Source organism: Petaurus breviceps, unplaced genomic scaffold, assembly GCF_028583685.1.
Source record: "Petaurus breviceps papuanus isolate PSGF00001 unplaced genomic scaffold, PetGlider_PUasm1.0 186, whole genome shotgun sequence".
In the NCBI taxonomy this organism is placed as follows: Eukaryota; Metazoa; Chordata; class Mammalia; order Diprotodontia; family Petauridae; genus Petaurus; species Petaurus breviceps.
In genome coordinates, this window is record NW_027185798.1 from 755,391 (window position 1) to 762,386 (window position 6,996).

The window sequence follows — 6,996 nt, forward strand, 5'->3', positions numbered from 1 at the left end:
CCAGAGGTGGCTTTGCTCTGTGGCCGTCCCTGCCCGGTGCCAGAGGTCACACTCCTCAAGCCAGCTCTCCATCTGGACTCCTTGCCTGACTCCTCAGGCAGAAGCTTTCGTTCTTAAAGGGCCACCAGAAGTGGACCCCACCCTTTGGCACTCAATTGCTTTCATTGTTGCTGTTCAGTCATGTTTGACTCTTCACGGCCCCATTTGGGGCTTTCTTGGCAGATACCAGAGTGGCTCCCCAGTTCCTTCTCCAGCTCATTTTATAGATAAGGAAACTGAGGCAAACAGGGTCAAATGATTTGCCCAGGGTCACACAGCTAGTAAGTGTCTGAAGCCAAACTTAAGCTCAGCTGCCTAGTCAATTGCTAGTTGAATTCTAATTCTATCCATTTTGATTGGAGAACTTCAGATCTCATAAAAGGATAAAAAGTATAGGACTTTCTTTACAATTCATTTAAGACCTTTAAACCTGGCTCTCTCAGGCAGTTGGCTTTTTCCTCTTATCACCTGTGATTTTAACAACTGGGCTGAGGAGAAATCAATTGATCAGATGTGTCCAGATGGAATCTCCTCCTTCCCACAACATTATATTTCTTCTAGATTCAGCTCAACTTCCTGAAATACTTTCTTTCCTTTTTTTTCTTTTCTTTTTGGAGGGGGGAGGGCAGGGCAATTGGGGTTAAATGACTTCCCAAAGTCACACGGCTAGTAAGTGTTAAATGTCTGAGGTCAGATTTGAACTCAGGTCCTCCTGACTCCAGGGCCCATGCTCTATTCACTGCACCACCTAGCCACCCCCTGAAATACTTTCTGATCCATGAAATCTTCCCTGATCTCCCTGGCTGTTCATGCCTTCTCCCCAATCCATTTGTCCATGAGCACTTTGTCTCCATTCCTCCTTTGTCCTCTGTTGAACCTCACCTTATTTTTTATGCAGCAGAGATTTAGGGCTCAGCATCCTCACATGTAGCCCATGCTGGGGTCACTATCTGACTCTTCCCATTCATCCTCATCCTCCCAAATTTTAAAGTTATCCAGGAGAATGTTAGATATTTATCAATTACTAAAATTGCAACCTCTCTCATTAATGAATAAATTTGCTCTGAGCAACAGAACTGACCGGTTTCCTGAAGAGAGGAGGGAGAAGGATTGTGAGCAGATGGCCAGGCCATGTCGAGGCTTGTGTGCCTTTATCCAAGCCCAAGCTATGATCGGTGAAATCAGCAGGACAGAGTGGGACAGAGTCAATCCTGGCTTCAGGGCATGGCCCAGTGCTAAGACAGGTTGCTACCCAGCTAGGTAAGGGAGCATCTGACTGTTCCATTCATGCATCTGACAACCAGAGACTCTAATAAACCAAGGTAAAATAAATTATGAGTACAGAGTAAACAATTCCTAACATTTTATATTTGGTTCATAATGAAAAGTTCAAAACTTTTTCATGTTTGTTATCCTACATGATAAGAGATAAAGCAATCCAGGTCTCTGTATGAGCAGGTGGAGCAGCCGACGTCCAGGCTGGCAAAATGATTGGGCCAGTGTTATCCGATGAATGGAGAGGTCATTCTGGGAGAAGGGAGAGAAGAGAGCTCTGCATGAGCAGGGATTTGTGCTCAAAACCAGGACTAGGCTCTGATATCCTTTTTGATCAGGAATTTAGGGAACTTGGAAAATATTTCTCAAGCATCCAAATAATGGCTAGTATTTAAAAATTAGCCCTCAGAGCGGCTTATGTAAGTATGTCAATTGGGGAATTCTTTAAAGTTGCGGTTCATGAATTTAATGTATACTATATTGTGCTGTAAAAAAAACCTCATGAATATAATGAATGTAGAAAAGCATGGAAAGATTTCTATGAACTGATGCAAAGTGGAGTGGGCAAAACCAGGAAAATCATACGCATAATGAATACAATTAAAAGAGGAGAAAGGAAAAAAATAAAACAATCAAAACTGAAAGCTATAAAACATCATGACCAAGTTTGGCTCCCTGGAAGAAACATGACTAAGCACCAGCCCCCCAGATCTTTACAGAGGGTGGAGATGATAGATGAATGAGTGAGTGGAGCATCTATGAAGCACTTGCTGTGTGCAAAGCACTGGTCTAAGAGCTGGGGATGCAAATAGAAAAGCCAGACCATACTGTCAAGGAGCCCACATGCAAGTGATAGAGACAACCCGAAAGGAAAGCATCAGCTGTGAGTCACTTGGCAGGATTCCAGAGTGTTTAGGGTGCATATGGGAACCTTTTCTTTAATGTTTTTCCCCTGATGAAATCATCAGTTTCTGCTTCTGAACCATTCAATGACTTGGCCAACAAGAACTTTCTCCAGTGTGGAATACTGCATTTTTATTTTTTGTTATAAAGGACTGCTCTCTGAGAAGGATGGGGCCAGCTAGGAGGCACAGTGGATAGAGTGCCTAGCGTAGAGACAGGAAGAATCATCTTCACCTGGGTAAGTCACTTAATCCTGTTTGCCTCAGTTTCCTTTTCTGTCAAATGAACTGGAGAAGAAATGGCAAACCACTCCAGTATCTTTGCTAAGAGAAGCCCAGATAAGGCAATAAAGAGTTGGATATGACTAAAAAAAAATAACTGAACAAGATTGTGGAAGGGATACATTGTAAAATGTAAGTGATATAAAAACAAAAAATATCAATAAGAATGTAGCAGGGTAATAAATGTCCACCACCCTCATGTGGACATGATCACCCTTTGCTCTGCTGCTTGACTTGGTATGATATTAATTTTCATCAGCATGAGGTGCTTTAAAAAAATTTTTGCATTAGAGCACCAGCCCTGGAATCAGGAGGACCTGAGTTCAAATCTGGCCTCAGACACTTAACACAAAACTAGCCATATGACCCTGGGCAAGTCACTTAACCCCAATTGCCCTACCTTCCCCCCTCTGAAAAACAAACAAACAAAAAAACCAACTTTTACAAAGAGATTTTTACTTAAAAGATATAGGAAGAAGAAGAAACATATAAAAATGTCTCCCAACACATAAAGACAAAATCCTCCCTATATTACCCCTGTCTCTGGAGGTCATTAGACTCAAAATTTAGCCCCGGTCCCACCAACCTTATACTCAGAAGCAGTCTACCTACCAAATGAACCTGCATCTCAGATCAACATGAGTACGAATGTAATCCAGGACTACGTTTGGATATTTCTTTATTCATTACTAAGGCTGCAACTTCTTCATTAATTAGTCTGTTGTCACAGAGGGCCCATCCCAGTTTATCAAATATTTACCAAACTAGAGAAACTTCTTCCCATAAGTAGTTGCTTATACTTCTCTCTATTAAAAGCCCTAATTTCCCAGGTTTCAATAAACATTGATATTATTGGTCATACAATGTATTAACAATGTAGCAAATAATAACACAATTATATAAATAAATATTCATAGTGTTTTAGCTGTGAAAAACATTACATCCAGAGTGATCTCCAAACATCACTTCAGCTGTAAATATCTGCTCCTCACTTCTGGAAACAACAGTCCCACAGTGTGGTTCACTCTTTTGAAAGAACTCATCATCCTTTTCATGAGTTAAGGGTTAAACCATTTCTGTCAAGAAAAGAAGTTCTCTTTGAGCCCTTTCTCTCTGTCTTCTCACAGTTTCTCTCAAAACATTCCTTTTAAAAATAGTATTTTATTTTAAAAACATCGTTCTTGATGTGCTTCCCAGCACGACAGTTAAATTGTACTTATATGCCATTCAAAAGCCCTCTTCTGGTAATAGTTTCTAGCCTATCAGTAGGAGGGGCTGTTGAATCTAGTTTGGCAGAAATTTACTTAAAAAAATCAGGGTTGATTTGAAAAGTTTATTGCTCCTGCATTTTTGTAAAAGCTTTTCAGTGTCCTCCTATGATTTCAGGTTCTGAGGTAAATGTTACTCATTCCACAACTGCTCAGCCCTTTCAGCTGCGCTGTAGCAAGGAGAGCCTGGGAGATCGAATCACATGACCTCAGAATGGGAATTCTCATCATGTCCATCATGAACCTACACCATGATGGGTGTTCCCTCAATTTCCATTTCTTTGCCACCACAAAGAAAGTTGCTATAAATATTTTAGAACATGTAGGTTCTTTTCCCTTTTCCCTAATCATCTTGGGAAATAGACCTAAGAGTGGTATTGCTGGGTCAAAGGGTAAGGCATTTTAATAACTCTGTGCATAATTCCAAATCTCTCTCCAAAATGGCTGGATCAGCTCACAGATGAATTAAATGCCCAGATTTTCTGCATCCCTTTCAACATTTGTTACTTTCCCCTTCTATCCGTTTAGTCAATCTAATAGGTGTAAAACGATATCTCAAGGTTGTTTTAATTGATATTTCTCTAATCAATAATGCTTTGGAGCATTTTTTCACATAACTATAAACTGTTTTGATTTCTTCATAGGAAAACTGCCTGTTCATATCCTTTGACCATTTTTCAATGGGGAATGGCTCTCATTCTTATAGATTTGACAAAGTTCTTTGTATATTTGAGATAGGAGACTTTTATTAGAGAAACTGTCAATAAATTTTGCCCTCCCCCCCCCCGGCCAGTTTTCTGCTTTCCTTTTGATTTTGGCTACATTTATTTTATTTGTACAAAACCTTTTAAATTTAATGTAATGAAAACTATCCATTTTATGTCTCATAACTATCTCTTGCTCATTCATAAATTGTTCACTTATTCATAAGACTGATCAGTAATATGTTCCATGTTCTTCCAATTTTCTTGTAATCTCTCTCTTTATGTCTAGGTCATGTATCTAGGTCAAAATAGACTTCATCTTGGTAAATGATGTAAGATATTGGTCTATGTCCAATTTCTGCCAGACTGCTTTCCGCTTTTTCAGCTTTGCCAGGTAATTAATTCTTATCTCAACAACTTAAATCTTTACACTTGACAAACACTGGGTAGCTATATTAATTTGCTGCTGTAGATTTTTATGTCTCCTCTGTTCCACTGATCTGTCTTTCTATTTCTTAGCCAGTACCAGATAATTTTGATAATTACTGCCTTATAACATAGTTTAAGATCTGGTACTGCTAAACATTCTTACTTTACATTTTTTCCCATTAATTCCTTAGATATTCTTGACCTTTTGTTCTTCCAAATGAATTTTGTTGCTATTTTTCCAGCTCCATAAAATAGGCGCTTTTGTCATTTAATTGGGATGGCATCGAATATCTATGTAAATTTTGGTAAAATTGCCATTTTTGTTATTTTGGCTCTGCCTATCTATGAACGATAAACATTTCTCTTTTAAAAATCTGATTTTTGTGTATGTGTAAAAATTTTTTAAAGGTTTTTTTCATATAGATCCTGGGTTTATTTTGGTGGATATTTTCCCAGGTATTTTATGCTGTCTAGAGTTATTTTAAATGGGATATCTCTAGTTATCTCTTCCTGCAGTATCCTTTTAGTGATATATGGGAATGCTGATGCTTTATAAGGTCTTACTTTATATCCTGCTACAATTATTAATTCCTTCAGTTAACTTTTTAGTTGAGTCTTTGGAATTTTCCAAGCATATCATCATATCATCTGCAAAAAGAGATAGCTTTGTTACCTCATTCCCTATTCTGATTCCTTCTAGTTCTTTTTTTTTTCTCTTATCTCTATTGCTAGGATTTCCAATACAATATTGAATAATACCAGTGACAGTAGGCATCTCTGTTTCACACCTGATCTTACTGGGAAGGCTTCTAGCTTATCCCCATTACAAATAATACTAATGGTTTTAGGTAAACACTTATTATCAAGTTAAGGAAAAGTCAATTTATGTCTATACTTTCAAGTGGTTTTTTCCCTCTTTTTTTATTTTTTAGTTTACTTCATTCATTTCCACAAGATTTTTTTTAAAGCGATTGGGGTTAAGTAACTTGCTCAAGATTACACGGCCAGTTATTTCTGGGTGTGGTGCTGAGTATCTGAGCCCGGATTCCATCCCCCAGGTCATCCCAACACTGGGGCCAGTGCTCTTACTCGCTGAGCCACCTGGCCACCCCTCCACAAGATTTTGAGTTACAAATTTTCTCCCCAATTTTCTCTACCCACCACCCCAAAACAGCATTGCCACTGAATATCCCCTCCCCCAATCTGCTCTCTCCCATATCTTCCCCCATTCCCCCTTCTAATTTCCAGTGGGGCACAGTGGATCTCTATGCCCCAGTGCCTGTATATCTCATTTCCCAGTTACATGTAAAATATTAATAATAATATGTATATATATTTTTAAACATTTGATTTTAAAACTTTGGATTCCAGATTCTTTCCCTTCCTCCCTTGTCACCCACCTTCACTGGGAATATAAGCAATTCAATATAGGTTGTACATGAGTAGCTATGCAAATCATTTCCATAGTGGATATATTGTGGAAGACTGACTATATTTCACTTTATCCTATCCCACCCCTACTTGTTCTATTCTCTACTTTGATCCCATCCCTTTTCAAAAGTGGATGCTTCCAACTTCCCTCCCCCCCAGCTTGCCTTCCCTTCCATTATCCCCCTCTCTTCCCCTCCCCCCCTACTCTCCTGTAGGGTGAGATACCCTATTTAGTGTGTATGTCATTCCCTCCCCAAGCCAAATTCAATGAGAATAAGGTTGACTCATTCCCTTTTGCCTTCCTGTTCTTACCCTCCATTGTAACCATTTTCCCTTGCCTCTTCTATATGAGATAATTTACCCCATTCTGTCTCTCCCCATCTCCTCTCATTGTATTCCTCTCTCACTTCTTTTTTTTTTTTTAGCAATCGGGGTTAAGTAACTTGCTCAAGGTTACACGGCCAGTTATTTCTGGGTGTGGTGCTGAGTGTCTGAGCCCGGGATTCGATCTCCAGGTCGTCCCAACACTGGAGCCGCTGCTCTTACTCGCTGTGCTACCTGGCCACCCCCCTCTCTCACTTCTTAATTTCACCTTTTAAGTATCATTCCTTCCTATTCAATTGGTCCTGTGCCCTCTTTGTATACATATATATATATATATATATA